Raw genomic sequence first — 16479 nt, 5'->3', positions numbered from 1 at the left:
ACAAGGCTATTTCTTTAGCACTAGTTTCAATATTAACATAAAAAATGCCACAGCCTTTCTGTCTGATTCAAATGATTTCATTTGATCAAGAAAACTCTATGCTGTCCAGGCCTATAATGGCCATGTAATTGCAGTGAATAGAAAAGACAATTTCAAAAAATAGTTGGTTACCATAGTTTTTTCAGTAATCACTTGGAAAAGTGATAACATATGTTAAAGTATTGCCTCATTGCCAATTAATGGCATCATTAGGTTTTACTGGGAAGGCCCCGTGCTAGTTTTGTTTCTTATGCTCTGTGACCTTGGATATGGCTATGATTTTGAAAGTGATGTCTTAATTTTCGTAGTTCAATTTCACATGTGTGGGTTTTGGGTCTGAAAGGTGCAAAGTATTCAACATGCATGAGACATTGGGTAGTGCCTCTGTAAATTAACCTTTTAATGCTGGGCATGGCAAATTTTCTTTGTTTTTAATTTTACCACCAAATTTTACCACCAAAAATGCATTTTTAATTGACTTAAATCTGTTGATGTCCTTGGCCATTTATTTTTAGCAGAGCAGATAGAGATTTGCACAGTTGCTTGGGCTATGAGGGTCTACTCTTCTGTCTAAGGAAGTGTGAACCTCAAACTCCAGGCGCAGTGGCTTGGCCATTGCAGGGGGAGGAACAGAGGCATGAAGAAAAGTGCTGATGAATGCCAGCAGCATCAGATTCAGTGCTGTTGTGCCTGTGGGACTCAGACTAGAAAACCCTGCAAAAACAGACATTCCCCAAAGCTCAGGATGGAAAAACGCTGTATTTTGTCTTGTTGTACATATCTTATGTCAGTTCTTAGTGCTGCTTTTATCTGATGGATTGTGGCAATGGCTTACAGAAAGCCCACTAAGTAGCTGTTATGTATTTTTAGAATCATTTAAAATGTTTCCTTCATACAAGAAAAAATCCTCTTTCTTTTTTTAGGCTTTCATTTTGCACTCTAAATGTGTAACAGAAGTTAAATAGGAAATGTGAGTCATTTTGTAAACAAGTAAATCACAGGCAGCTCCATTTGCCTTTTTCTGCATTGTGTTCACATCAAATTTGCATTGTGTCTTGTATCAATTCACTCATAGTTTACGCTGATAGACTGTCATTCTAGCAATAATTAAAGAAGAGCAGAGAAGTAAGTTTGTGCTTTTGTGCTTTTAAACTAACTTTTATTTTCTGATTTATTTCTCAGTCTTAAACTCACATACTTGCTATTGTGGGCTTTTTTTTTTCTTCTTCCACATGAAATGCTTTTTGAAACTCACAAGCTCATAAAAAAAAATAATAGGTAGTGATAGCTGCCTTTCATTCTTTATTTTATAAGCCATTTTTAAATGAATGTAATATTTGAATTGCAAACTCAGCTCTTGCCTTCATCCACGGAACAATGACAGTGGCAGACAGAGAACAATGATAATATTTCATCAAAGTGCTTTAACTCCAGCCCTTTCGGCTTATCTCCCAGATAACAAGGTAGGACAGTCTCTGTTATTAATTAGACAATATTTACAAAACCGAATGAAGATAAAAGGCTTTGGAGAACTGTACAGTGCTATGGATTATTAAAACCATGCAAAGCAAAAGGTTGTCTTTGCTGTATGCATTTGGTAGCAGCAGAAATACCTGGTTCCTCTAAAGCACAAACAGAAACACCTGGAGCAAGCCTATAAGTTCCTCTTGCTCACAGAGAATCAACATAATGAGCAATTTTTACTTCCTGGAAAAAGATTTTAAATTTATCTTGATCCTAAAAATATGTATGAGAAGAGACATTCATAAATATGTCAAGAAAGCTGGAAAGCCATGCATTTCACCCTATCACTGCCTAGCTTCTGTAGATATAGAGAATAGGAATATTCTGTAGGAATAGAGAATGCTGAGCCTGGGAGGTGGTAAGCATCTTGCTCCTTTTCTCCTAAGAACAAGAACAATAAATAATACAAAGTAATTTCTAAAAATCTGTCAATCTGAAATGTCAAGAAGTTGGCAAGAACCTAAAAAAGTTTCTTTTAGAATATTAAACTCTAGAAATGTTATTTAATATCAACCCATTTGTTTTACCCAGTTTATTTAGTGGGAAATGTGCCTGTGCAGACCTTATGCTCTCAACTGGGGAGAGGGGATAGTTGGCAGAGAAGCCAAGAAAGGAGGGGATCACCAAGCACGAATTCTCTTTTTCCGCTCTAAATATATAGTTAATACTGTTTCATGTTCCTTTCATTTTTTTACTTCATATTTTCCTTAAATAAAGACAAAATAGTTTTTGTTGAAAAAAATAAAAAAGTGAATGCTTTGATTTAAAAAGTGCTAAGCAAAAATGTGTGGCTGAAAATCGCTAATGCTTTTGTCATCCATAACTAAGTTCAGAATGATTATTTTCTGATTTTCTTTCCTAATCCTCAAAACAGTATATTTCTACATTAAAAGAACATATATGAAAAACCACCCAAATTAATTTTCACATTACATCATTTTTAATACTTTTAACCACATTTATTATGAAAATGTGTAACACAAGATATAACTTAGGTCTGAAGAGCTGGGTGCTGTCACAGAACATCCTTGCCTATCCAGTGGGAGGTGAGTAATGTGTTTCAGGTGGGCTGCTCTGTCATGACCTGTGATGTTCTTTGATGGTCAAACCCGTGTGGCTGCAGGCTGTAGGCTGTGGAAAGGGGCTTCATAGATCTGGCTACTGCTGTGGTATGTCTTGTGGTGCTCACGTTACACTTCCCTGTTCAAGATCATTTGCTTCAGACATTTGTTTTCCTTCTGCCCACAAAGATTTTGCATGGAAAGCGTTGCATGTAGCAAGTCTGCCAGCAGAAATATCTCTGATGCCAAAGCAAGATGTTGCTTAGCCTGTGTGATGCTGGGCAGGGAAATTAAAGGGTAACAGATTAATTTGTCTCACTCACAACTTCAGTGTGCTTCAAGACACGAAGTAAAGGACAAATTCTGAAGGTTACTGAACATGCTTGGTGCCCACTGAAGTCAGTGGGAACTGCAGCTGGTTTGGACACTCTAAGAGCTGACCTGAATGAAGTACAAATGTCAAGCGTATCAGCTGAAAGTCTTGAGGCCCTAACAGCGTTACACAAAGTCTAATTGTGTTTATCAGCAGAGTGATGCTACATCTCTTTTGCTGTTGATTTAGGAAATCCAACTTTTCATTGACTCAACAACAGCTTCGAATGCCCCAAGCACTTAAATAAATCTAATCACAGGAAATCCTTCCTCTCCATCATTTCACTTTCATTAATCCTCCTTAAAGTACCATCTCATCAGCAGAGTCTGAGGCAAGCATATCTTGCTTCTTGCCGTTAGCAGGGAGCAAATTACACACAGGGGAATGAGACATCCTTTCCATACTGTCTCTTTCGTGTGTACTTTATCTTCCTCACTGCAAGACGCTAACACTGATGAGCCCTGTGGGTCCTAAGGATTCAAACACAATGGCAGAATATGAAGATTAAGTCCAGAAAAAAAAAATTGGATTTCACTTCCTTCAACACTGAAAAGAGCTGATTTTTCCACTAAAGAAAATTTTCCATTAGAGTGTTTTCCATTAAAAATTGCTTCCTGTGGAAAACTGGGTTTCTTATTAAAAGAACATTTTCACAGCAGGACTTTATTCTTTCAGGAAAATAATATGCTTTTCATTAAAATCCCGAAGCGCTGATGTTTAAAAACTGGGTAAAAACTCAAGGTTCAACTTCTTCTATCTTTTAGTGCAAAAATAACAGCTTTAACAGGAATTCTCTCCTCTGCTATTTTCCATACAGGCATGTCAGGGACCTAAAGGCATCCACGGGCTATGACTACCCTGAATAGTCTCAGCTGAAATCCACAGACCAGGGCTCCATTTAAGCTGAGACCTGGCACTTGGCCTTAGCCTGAGCTCCATCAGAAGTTTACTTGTGCTCACTTTTGTCTGCTTCTCTTCTGGCTTACTAAGTGGTTTTCCTAGGTCACCTCCAAAGCAGTCCTTTGAGCCCAGTCCTTTTTCTGGCTGTGTGTCTAGGCTGGACCTTATGCCTGCACTGGAGCCCTGTTTCCTGCTTCTAACTGGAGTCTTTCATCTCTTTGCTTCATCTGGAGTTGTCAGTGGGAACCTGTTGGCATCCTGATACTGTTCAGATCCTATGAAAGGGCATTCTGATGGTGCAATCCCTGTTGTGCTCATTCCTGCTCCTGAAAAGTCACAATCCTGTTATTTCCCACAGTTGGAAAGGCACAGCTTTTCACTTGGACATCAGAGAATAACAACTGTTTTCTTCCATTGGTTAAAATCACATAGTTTTAGTATAAGAGATGTCCCAGAGGATAACATGAGTTTTTCATGAACAGGAGTCTGCTCACTAATACACAATGTATTCAGTAGCTGCAAGGAGGAAACGTGCTCCTTCTTCCTCCAGTTTCAAATAACCACAATTTGCTAAAGCTGCAACATATACAAACCTGCTTACATCTATATTTGAGCACAGAACAATGTGTCTGTACAAGTTATATATTCAGTTGTCACTGTTCTTTACAGTGCTAGCTTTTACATGCATTTTTAGTTGAAGCTGCAAAAAATACCATAGAGTTAAAGATGCAAGATTAAAAAGTTGTCCTTCAAGGACTGTATGCAATAACAACTGCTTAGAATTCTAAGTTGTAATATTTTCTGCTTTATTATGTTTCTTGCTGTCCTTCTAGTGTTTTCATATTCTCTTTAATCAGTACATGCCTAGATCTTCTGTACATCCAGTTACTCCATCTGGGCAATATATTGGGGTTTCTGATGGTGATTAAATTCTGCATCCATTCTGGTGATATTGTGTGCTAGCTGCATAAACAGATAAAATTATTAGAATTTTACCTGTAACATTCAGCACAAAAATCATTACCAAGGGTAAAAAAAAGTTGTGCAATGTGATGCAAAATTGCAAAATTTATGAGGATAAAAATAGTAATGCCAATAAGGTATTGCAATAGATATAGACACTGAGATAGAAAAGGAGAGCAAAAAAAGGAATTGTACGTAGTAGACAAGATGAAGACTCTTGGTTGCTGAGTAATTAATTTACACTTAATAATTAAAACAGGCGAAAGGACCGATACTAGGGGATCACTCCAGTAAACAGTAAGTAATTTATTTTGCATTGTTTATTATTCTTGGAGGAGCAGGTCAGTGACCTTTTCTGACAGCATCTGGGCAAACTGCAACATTACACAGTCTGCTCTTTAAATTAAAAGAAATGTCTGTTTTAGCAATTTCCTCTGACAGGAAAGCAAGCATATCTTCTTGTTCCATTCTTCTTATTGAAAGGGCACTATCAACCATAGAATCCCTATTTAAATTTTTAGCCTGGTTTCCCAAGGAAATGAAACATACGATAACACCGACTTTCTCTGTCAGATTCTCCTAAATAACTTTTATGACTATTAAAAAAATCTATTTGGCCAAGTGCAGTTAAACTTGAAAGTGGATGGAAAAGTGTCAGCTAGATTTATGTTTTTAAACTTTGCCATAATCAAAACCTGTGCAGAGGAAAGATGTGATTAGTGCTCACACTGAGGGAAAGTAGCAAAACTGGCAGCCTGTGAGCACTGTCAGGCCCTTCAGCCTGGTTGATTATTTCTCATTTACAAGACTAATTATCCAGTGGTCAATCCATATAATGTTGCCATGCTATCTTTGGAGCATTCTAGTTTGAAACTGTGCTGTCTTAGTTTACAAAATGAACTATGCAGAATTATTAGTTATTACAACAATGCTACTGCCTTCACCAGCCAACCTTGTAATCTATGAAATTAGACTAAAGACATCTATTCTCTAGAATGATATTCCTTATGTTTTTTGCTGTTACTGCTTTAATAATCCAATCCTGTACAGACTTCTCTGGTACTTCTCACATAGTACACAAAACTGAAATGCTGGGCATCAAAATAATAGAAATCCAAGTAAAATTCTTATGTAATAAATATACCTCTTATTAAGTGTGTAATAAAATGGTATATGTGTGAGTGTACATACGTATGTTTTAAGATCTAGTATCAAACTTCTAGTATTAGTCCCTTTGAACATTCATTGTTGTATGTATGTTACTTGTGGTAAACTGAAAGTTGAATGAGATGTTTTGATGTATCCCCAATCCACTCAACCTTCTGGCATCTCTTAAACTTTGGCCATGAAGTGCTAGTGGACAGTGATGTGTGACAAGTGTGTAATGTGCTCATGTTAAGCTAGTTAGTGAAATCTTTGCTTCTGAAACTGCATTTCTGAACAAAGCAGCTTTCTACACTGTTTCCACATTCACAGCTATGTCTCTTTACCTGCATGAAGGAAAAGCAATCTAATGCTGCTACCTAGATGCTATTTCTTATTTAATAAAGGTATTTAAAGGAAGTTTTTAGATATGGCTCAGGGACCACAGGTAGTTGGAAAAGGTTTGTTGGTGTTTGGTAGCTGAGGAATGAACAAATAATAATTGATGATGAATTTCATGGTGCAAATCACCAAATTTATTTCAATAATACAGTTGTGCTGGGAAAAGAAAAATCATGAATTTCAGTGTGATATTTATTCTAGTGATTTAAGAACTAAGGCAGGAATGGTGCTTATGCTCTGAGGCAGAGTTTCATGAACAAAGTGATACTTAATGGCCTTTTCTGCCCTCCATAACCTTTTGGAACTCCTTACCCCATGTATGATTTAAATTGCCCCAATTAAATTCAAACTTTATAAATTTTAAGTCAATTTTAGCACACACACAAAAAAAGAAAGTTACCTGAAATAGCTGGGTCTCACTGCAGCAGAGGATTTAGACACACACAGTGATATTTAGCTAAAGGGCACTAAAGGACACAGACTTTTTTTCTCTTTAAAAAAAATCCAACCCATTCCCCTAAGAGATGAGATACCAAGCCTTTGAGAAGCAGTGAATTAGAAAAGACAAGATGCAAAATGAAATACAACAGAATATTTCCAAACAGATAACAAAAGATTACAGAAGTTAATAGGCAGCATTTAAAATAATTTGACATATTAATGTTGTTATTATGCATTTTTTTTACTGTGACTGTTTCCATTGTTATCTTTCCAGTGTACTTATCTATGATTTGAAATTTCATTAAGATTTTTATGGTAAATTTGCATCTTATTACATTTATTCTGTCAGGAGAGTAGAGGTTTAGTTGCTAATAGACACAGCCTACATACTGAAAGAGTATTGGTTGTGTACTCCATGTTTGTGTAGGTGATATAAATAGCGAGAGTCATGTTAGCTATGAGGATCTGTTGAGTGCTTTAGGTTTTGATAATAAGGAGCAAGAGTAATCCTTTTAATTTGGATGCCCTAGTAGTGTTTTGTTAAGTATGATCAGAGCTATTAATTCGTAATCTACTATCATGCCTAAAGTTGACACGTCTCTAATATAAATAGCAACTAATCTCTCAGTAAAGCAGAATTTGAGAATCCTCTGTAATTTTGTCATGGAAATATCTGAAATTTTTTGACATGTGGTAGAAAAAGCGGGGTACTGCTGGTATTTCACTGTTCTGATCTTCCTAGAAGATTTAAGATGTATTAGTTAACACATGGGTGTTCAAGTGGTTTGATAGTGATAGGACAAGGGGGAATGGTTTTAAACTAAGGGGAGATTTAGGTTAGATGCTAGGAGGAAGTTTTTCATTCAGAGAGTGGTAACACACTGGAAAAGGCTGCCCAGAGAGGTTGTGGATGCCCTATCTCTGGAGGCATTTAAGCAAGGCTGGATATGGCTCTGGGCAGCCTGGTCTAGTGGTTGGCAAGCCTGCCCATGGCAGGGGGTTTGAAATGAGATGATCATTGTGATCCTTTTCAACCCAGACCATTCTATGATTTTATGATGATTCTATGATCTTCTTTCTCAGCTGCAAGAGATCTGAAAATGCTTTCCCTATAAATCAGCACAACAAGGCTGGACTCTACTCCCTTGGAAGCTGAGAGGCTGTGCTATACAAGGAGTTTGCTTTAATTATTTTCAACGTTCCACGTATTGAATGTTCATAGATCTTGAGCAGTAAATAGGATGCCAATAGGAAGAAAAATATTTCCCTGCAGTTTGCTGCATTAAAGTTCACTTTATCTCCTGGCACACTTAGATTAAAGGTACCTTTTACTTATGAAAGGGACAGAAGAGCTCTTTATTCCAAACGGTTTTAATGGCAACAAGATTGAGCAATTTGTTGAGTAGGCTGAGCCCTTCTCAGGGTGATGTCTCTGCTGGGATATATTCGTTCTGTCTCATATTCCATGATGGATAAAAATCTTCACAGAGGAATTTGTTACATTGAACTAAGCACAGAGGCAGAAAAGGGACCAAACAAATCTTCAGACAATTTATTGAATTAAGTGGGCTATATTTTAAAAGGCTATTAACTCTTCTTGTAAATGTTGCCCTGTTCTGCATGTTTGGTACTTGAAACTCCCATCTTTTTCTTCCTGCACTACAAATGTTTACAAGTGCATACACATACACTGAAATGTGTAGATGACTTGCATACTGAAATATGTATGAGTGCACAGATAGTGATATGTCAAACAATATGCAATTAAAGATTGTATTTACGAGTCTGTGGATTGACTTTGATGAAACGCCCTTACAGATATGCAAAATCAAGTTCTTCAAATAAATTTTGTCATGCCTAATTCAAATTAGAGTGAGAAGATGAAAAAAATTACTTCCATAGCAAACATTTTGGAAGGTTTCCGTAGGTTAGAGTAAGTTGAGCAGAACTCATTATTTCATACTGACTGTAGGGCCACAATTTGTGGCCCTTTAATCTGCAAACTGGATTTCTAGACTTCATTGTGACTTGTCAGTTTTCCCTGAGTAGCTGTTTCAAGTAGAAAGTCAGCCCTTCAGTATGGGAAAAATTAGAATGGCCTATTTAAAATTCAGTACTACAGTCAGATGGGAGGAATGAGTTACTTTCAACAAGGTCAAGAGACTCATACATGTACTGCTCTCTCTTCTTTACAAAGAAGATTTATTGCTGTTAAAAGTGGTGGCATCTACACTTTCTGTCAGTTAGATGCCTCCCTAATATAATAGATGTGATTGGAACTTTCTTGTTATTTCTTTCTGCGTGGGTTTGCTATCATTCATTTTCTCACGATGATTGAACTGGCAGTCATATCACCTTGGGAGCATGGAACCTCTGCTCAGCTGATTATTGTTAGGGTAATCTCATATAAGTTAAGCCAATATCAGAAGACATGAAGAAGACTAGATAATTTCACTCTTTTGAGGCTCAACAAGAGCAAGCATAGAGTCTTGCATGTGGGAAGGAATAACCACATACATGAGTACAGATCAGTCACAAGTTGATCTGCTGGAGAGGAGCTCTGCAGAGAAAAGCCTGGGTCCTTCTAAGTGGCCCGGTGGAGAACAGGTTGGCCATGAGCCAGCAGTGTGCCCTTGTGACCAAGAAGACCAATGACATCCTGGGGTGCATTAAAAAGAACGTGACCAGCAGGTCAAGGGAGGTGATTCTTTCTGCCCTGGAGAGGTCACATCTGGAGCACTGTGTCCAGTTCTGGGCTCCCCTGTTCAAGAAGGTCAGGGAACTTCTGGAGAGACTCCAGTGGAGAATGACAAAGATGATTAAGGGCCTGGAGCATCTCGTGTATGAGGAAAGGCTGAGAGAGCTGGGACTCTTCAGTGTGGAGGAAACAAAGCTGAGAGATCTCATCACTGTTTATAAATATTTAAAGTATGGGAGTTGTGTCAGTGTGGTTGGACTCTTTTTGGTGGTGAACAGCAGAACGAGGGGCAATGGGCAGAAACTGGAACACAGAAAGTTCTTGCATTAGTATGAAAAGAACTTCACTTCACTCACAGAGTGACAGAGCACTGGAACAGGCTGCTTAGAGAGGTTGTGGAGTCTCCTTGAGATATTCATGACCTCTCTGGACACCTAACTGTGCAACCTGCTGTAGGGAACCTGCTTTACAAGGAGGTTGAACTGGATATCTCTAGAAGTCCCTTTCAGCCACTGCAATTCTGTGGTTCTGTGGTTCTGTGATTCTTTGTTTTCCAGTTTGCGTAAAATTAAGAAGTGTTTTGAAATTGTTTCTGTATGTACCAGCATACGCCTGTTCAAGTGCTCTCCCAGAGCAACTGTATAAATATTGTCTTGTAAAGCAAAGCACTAGATTGTCCTTGAGAAAAAGGTAAAAAAGTCATATGTGTAAGAAACTGCCTATAGAAAATTTCTGTTGCAGGTTACACAAGAACTGCCCATGGATAAAATGAGAAAAAGAACTCTGCCTGGTGTAGTATTAATAAGCAGATTTCATTTTTTCTCCAATACTTCTATATTTTGATTATTAGATTTTTGTTTATTATTGTGTTGTTTGTGTGTGTGTGAGTATCATAAATATAAGTATATATAAATATACATAATGGGTTTTTTAAAGCTTAGAAGTGTCCAAGAGTTTTCTGAAAGCAACCCATGTTGATGGCTTCATTCATTTTATAACATGGGATATTTTGTACCATGTAAACAGGGAATCACAAGGAAGATGTAGCATTAGTATTTATGTCCAGTTCTGGCCTTCAGATTCTTCCTAAGGAATGACTGGAGTTATATTTAAAGTATTAAATGGTGATAATGTTGGAGAATCAGTGCTGTTGAATCACTGATTCATCTATATGCATGTTAAACACATTTAAGATGATGACTCCTGTAAACTTTTATCACCCTGTCAGACATCATCCCTTTCATATCTTTTGAAAATATATTTCTGCTTGAAAGGTTATACATTAACTGGAGACACAAGTTTTTTTCTGTGCCTACAGTTGTTATTGATGCACTCAAAAGATTATTATATGACAGTGAATTAGTTCTCTTTGTATTTGGGCTCATTGGAAAGTAAATTGGCTTTGTCAGATGCAAGCATTACCAGTGCACATTTAAAGCTACTTCTGCCATTATTTCCTACTGGGAATTACAAGTCTTGTTGTGAAAAGTAGGAAGATATAAATTAGCCAAAATGACTGACTGACTCTTCTAGGAAGGAAAGAGATTTCAGCAATACTCAGATTCATTCAGATTGAGCAGGTTAGAATTCACCCCTAGCTAGAGAGCTTGAATGGACCCCTGGAAGATGTTTAGGGTGACCCTGAATAGCCTAGGTATATCAGGTTAGCAGCATTATGTGGAGAGCGGATAGGCTGCTACCACCGGTACATTTCCCACTGTCTCATCCCATCTGTTCTACTCTCACCTCAGTCACTTCACAGTTCTGCCTCACTAGCTGTGTGTGTGGGATATAAGCGCCCCATGAACCTCTCTGTGATCATTGGGTTTCTCAGTTCCTTCCCTGGGAACCTCAGGCTATAACTTTTTAAGACATCTTGATGACACTTATTCACAGACCAGCTAGCACAGAATAGCTCTCTTTGTCTCCCAGTTAAGATGCCTGCAGTCTCCTCACTGGAAACTGTCTCCCCACTTTGGTCGGTGGCGATTCCTGCTCCATGCCTAGTAACTGCTTGGAAGAGAATATCTTGGCAGTGGCCAAAATCTTGCCTCAAATCATTCTCCAGGTGTAGATCATTGGAGTAAGGAGTACAGAATAATTCATTGGCACTGCTCAGTTTACCAAGGAGGATGTACGTTTGGACATACCCCTGCACCATTTCAGTTCCTGGCCAAGTTTGCACTGTCAAATAGGTCAACAGTGAGGTGTGTGCTTTTTGACTAAGAACTATGCAAATTTGTGTCTTTTCACTGTTCTCCTTTTTTTTTTTTTTTTTTTTTTTGTATTCACAGGTTGCAAAGGAAGTGGAATCTGCTTGGCTTATCATTCAGATATGACTCATAACTCAAGGAAGATTCAAGTGATGTGGACATAAATCACAAAGACTTAGAAGACAAAACAAAACCAAAAATACCTGCCAGTTGGTGGGGAAGTGGAGAGGGCAGAGTATGCTAACTTAAACACAAATTCAGGAATTCTAAAGCTATAATTATCAGTAATGTTTTTGTATCATTATTGCAGACTGTTTCTTTAGGATAGAGTGTTGTCCTTGATCAAAACTTCACAACAAATTACAGCGGAGTCTGAGTGTTTTGATCAGAAACGTTTACAGCAATGGAAACTGACATTGAACATATTGTTCTTTCCTTTTCTTTCAATTTCTGTTTAGAGATGAAAAGTTTCCAAACACTGGTGATCTACAATACCTATTGTTCAAATAATTTCATGCTCTGGAATCTTGTACAAAAGAAAACTGTCTTCCCCTCATCCCCCATTGGAATTATTATTAAAATGTACACATCTGAACTCCTATATTGAGAGGCACAAAGCTCTAACCTTGAGCTAAAAGAGATAACTATAGCCAGCAACAAATACAAATGAGTCCAACTGATTCTCTAATGACATTGCTACTCAGTAGGACAGAGTATGGAAGGTACTGCTTGACTCCAAGTGAATACATCTTATCTAACATTCATTACCCAGTAGCTGTCTAGCCTAAGATAACCTTTGAGGTTCTGTGTATAGTCAAACATACATCAAACACTTTCAGAGGATAACTGTTTTCACATGTCTTAGACTCCTACTTAGCATGAAATTAATTACTCTTTAGAAGCTTCTAATGCATGCTATTGAAGCAAAGTCTAAACAATTTGCTTAGGTTAGATGCCTAACTTTCGTTTGGCTAAATTTGAGATGATTCCATTCCTAGTGTTTTCCTGCAAGTTTTTCCTTTTCTAGCCTTCCTGAAAGGACAGATAGTCACCTGAGATGGAATTTGTGTTGTAGATATCTCCTATCAATCATGTTTCTTGTAGGTGGGTAAGTGAAATAATGTATTATGGTGAAATTCCTTGTTCCTGAGGCTATGTATCACTGTCAAACTTTATTCATAGGACTTGGCACTTTTCAATTCATCTACTGCTCCATATGGGAATTCTCACAAATGTGATTAGAGATCCATTTTTTTAATGCCTATTATAATCCTATATTATATCATTAGCATCACTGTATTTCCAATATTGGGATTGTAATGCTATTCAGTAAATATTCCCTGGTGTTCAAGTACAGTAGAAGATCTGCTTAGAAATAAAGGATGAGGGGGATATAAATAACCCAGATCAGAGAACAGTGTAAAACCTTGTCTTCAAAGAAAGTTCAAAGAATATAAAATTGCTCAGGGAATAGCAGGAATGATTAAACCATTAGTGCCACTGAGAAAATGAGCCATTTCCTATGCTGATGCTATGAATCAACCTTAGCCTCCAGTGGGTCTTAAATGTGTAATGACAGTCCAAAATTTCAACATCATTAAAATACCATGGGAGTAGAAGAGTTAACTGTTATTATGTATATAAAATCTAAGCAACATATTATCAAGACTAAGAAAAGCAAATGGAAGAAGTTAAGAAATGCAAAATAGAAATTCCAACACTGAAAGCAATCCAGAAACTAATCCTGTTGACTGTCCTTACTATCTCTCTTTGAATTGATTTTCCTACTCTTCCTGAGAATTATTTATTTCTATGAGACCATTGTGTGTCATAAGTCATGCAAGCTGATCAAAAGGAGAAATGTAATAGCACTGTTTGCCATGTTACCTCTTCAATTTCCAGACTTTTCTCTACATGAAGTGGAATTCAACTTCATAGAATGTTACGTTTTTATGTATTTAAGCAGAGTAAGCTGTTAACTGATGAAGACAGAAAGATAAATGCAACATTTCATTTGTTTTAGCTTAGGAAAAAAGGAAATTCTATAAAAACTCCCACTCTAAGTTATGGGCAGGTCTCTGTGTGAAAAGAATTTTTCCCTCACATTCACTTATTTGTGACCAATCTTCCTCTGGAGAAAGATTTTCCTTTTACTGAAACAGAAATCACTGACCAGGGTCAGAAGTTGAACAGTTTGCTGGCTCGTGACAATTCCTATGGTTCAAGCAGCATTATAAACCTCCAGTATGCCACGCAAGCCAGAGATACTGGCAGGGTAAATTGGATCTCACACAGAGATCATCCATAACCCCTGTATTATGCAATACTTTCTTCTTTAAAGATCAGAGATTTCCCCTCCTTCCCCCGAGCCCCAACAAGAAGATATCACATATACAGAACAGATATTGCAAGTTAGCTCTACCAGCATGGAGTTAATTGTTGTCACGTGAATCCATATGCATCAGGCATGGAAATACATGGAAATGACTAGCAAGCTTTTGTGGCAAAACCACATTATTGCTGTCTTTGGAGAGGATAACTCCTGTATGGAGTATTGTGGTATCTATTATATTCAGCATTTACATGTATGTATTTTAGGAAACACATGAAATGAAAGAGAATGGGAAGAAAATTTCAGGGAAGTGTAAAAAGAGCATTTTTTTTCTGATATTTTTGATTCTATTCCTATTACAAGCAGTTATTTTTACTGATGTATATCCATTAAAAACAAGCTCTTAAGAGGTTTTTGTTTGTTTGTTTGTTTGTTTTTCCCTATGTGTGTTCCACTTAATGGAGAAAGGCATCCTTTGAACTTTGCAAAAAAACACCAGGTCTGACCCCTTTATTTCCCAGTACAATGGTGGCTACAGACAAGTTGCCCCTTTGTAGCCCAGTAAATGTTGTAAAAGGAAAGGCCAAAAGAAGGCACAGATAAGCTCCTTCTGCAGCACTTCTGAGCCCTGAAAGTCAATGAAAGAGCACAAAGAGAGGAGAGAGCCTTACAATATTTGCTCTGGCGATCCCTGGTGCACTGTACATTTATAAGTACTACCTGGTAGCCTGGAGCTTTGATGTGCCAGACAGAAAAACAGCCATGCTCAGCTTGCAAACCTCCAGATAGATAGGAAAATAATTCCGCTTCAGAGCCAGACAGGGGTGACAGGATAACTGTCACTGAAAACTAAAGTCAAGATGGTTTGAAATGGCAAATTTCCTTTTACCTGACTAAATTCTAATTGCTGTCTTGTGTCATGTAGTGAGTGTTGGACAGAAACAGTTACACCATTGGCCCATCAACAAGATGAAAATATTTTCCCTGTGTTTATTATTATGTAAAGCAAATATTATTAGAGTTAATGGACTCAAACTCATTTAAAGACTGTTTCATGCGTGGTAGAAATTACTGCTCTCCTGACACAGTAATATTTTTTTGTTGAAATTACAAGTGAGATAATTGTTACCCTGCTGGTAGGAATACTGAGCATTCTGGATTTTGCTTTTATATGCTGAGGTCTAAAGACTTTTAAACACTAACCCTAATGCTTTTTTGTTTCTGTCGCAGAAACAGAATTTGCTCTGCTGGCGGTGAGGAGTTGGCTTTAAGGCCACTTCTTACTGCAGCATTTTTCTCCTGAGGCTCAGCTTCAACTTCCACATGGTTTCTAGGCCTAAGAGTTTCACATGAAAGCAAACAGTGTGCAGAACAACACTGTCAGCTGTGCAAACCCTCCTAATGCTTCCACAGATGTTTAATTGAACAGGTGAGCTACTCACTTAAATCAAGGACTGAGTTAAATAAGGGTGTAATTGTTTCAAGCAATGAAACTTAAGCCAAAAGCACTGGGGAAGAGTTGAATTGCTCCATTCGTCACCAAAGGAGAAGTTGTTTCTAAAATTTAATAGCTTCAATTTCTGTGCTGAATAATTCCAGTACTGATGGCTTAAGAGCTGATGTAAAATGTGTAATTCCACAGATCAGAACTGCTTCCTGTACTCCTAAAATCCTTAAAGTTCTGTCTCATACCAAAATTCTCTCTTTCTCTGACAAATTCTGTAATATGATGTAAAATTTTGGAGTACTCAAGAAACATTAAAAATGTAGGAGAAATATAAAATAAATAAATATTGAATTAAGTAACACAAGGGATACTATCGTGACTGTTTTTTCTAATTGAATTTAGTAACAGTCTTCACTTCAAAATTAATCTGAAGGGGCTTTTGAATTTTCACCATCAAAAAACCCAGTGTGAGATTTTATGTCAAATTTGCCACTAAGAAACCCGAAGTTTCAGTTGTGATAGACATAGAAAGTAGTTTTGATTTTCCTTGTTGACATTTGCTGTAATGATGTTTCTGGATGAAAAAAGTATCAAAACATGATCTTTCAGCTTAGTATGAGTACTGTTGGACTAAGTATGACACTTACCTTATTCTAAGCCTCCCTGAGGATATAGATGTGATGATCTAAATCCTGAAATAATCACGTGGATATCCCACTTGATGTAGGAAAGCTGGGAAACCCTTGTGTCTTGCAACCATAAGCAGGAGGTTTCATTTTTATTCTAATTTTTCTAAATTTTCATTCAACATCAGTTAGAATGAAACACTTCTACTTTATCCAGGCTTAAGGTCTGCAGAGAGTGCTTAGAGGACAGCATTGTGCTGTCCCTACATCCTGATAAAACATTTGGCAATGTGACTCCTCAACATTTGCCCTTGTCT

The 16479-nt window shown here is 37.4% G+C and overlaps 1 long non-coding RNA gene across 2 annotated transcripts in view; it reads left to right on the top strand.

Moving 5' to 3' along the window:
- LOC122189647 overlaps positions 1–12517 on the top strand; it is a 36123-nt gene extending 23606 nt beyond the window's left edge. Inside the window, exons 2-3 of one of the 2 annotated variants that reach the window (XR_006181902.1) lie at positions 2559–2609; positions 11839–12517. This is a non-coding gene — a long non-coding RNA (uncharacterized LOC122189647). Of the gene's footprint in view, positions 1–2558; positions 2610–5119; positions 5152–11838 lie in introns of those variants that run through there. The other variant, XR_006181901.1, reaches the window with a different exon arrangement.
- The last annotated feature ends 3962 nt before the right edge of the window (positions 12518–16479 follow it).

Source organism: Lagopus leucura, unplaced genomic scaffold (genome assembly GCF_019238085.1).
Source record: "Lagopus leucura isolate 7727_CA_CO unplaced genomic scaffold, USGS_WTPT01 Super-Scaffold_100157, whole genome shotgun sequence".
NCBI lineage: Eukaryota > Metazoa > Chordata > Aves > Galliformes > Phasianidae > Lagopus > Lagopus leucura.
The sequence above is the reverse complement of the archived record's forward strand: the minus strand, read 5'-3'. Positions and strand labels throughout refer to the sequence as shown.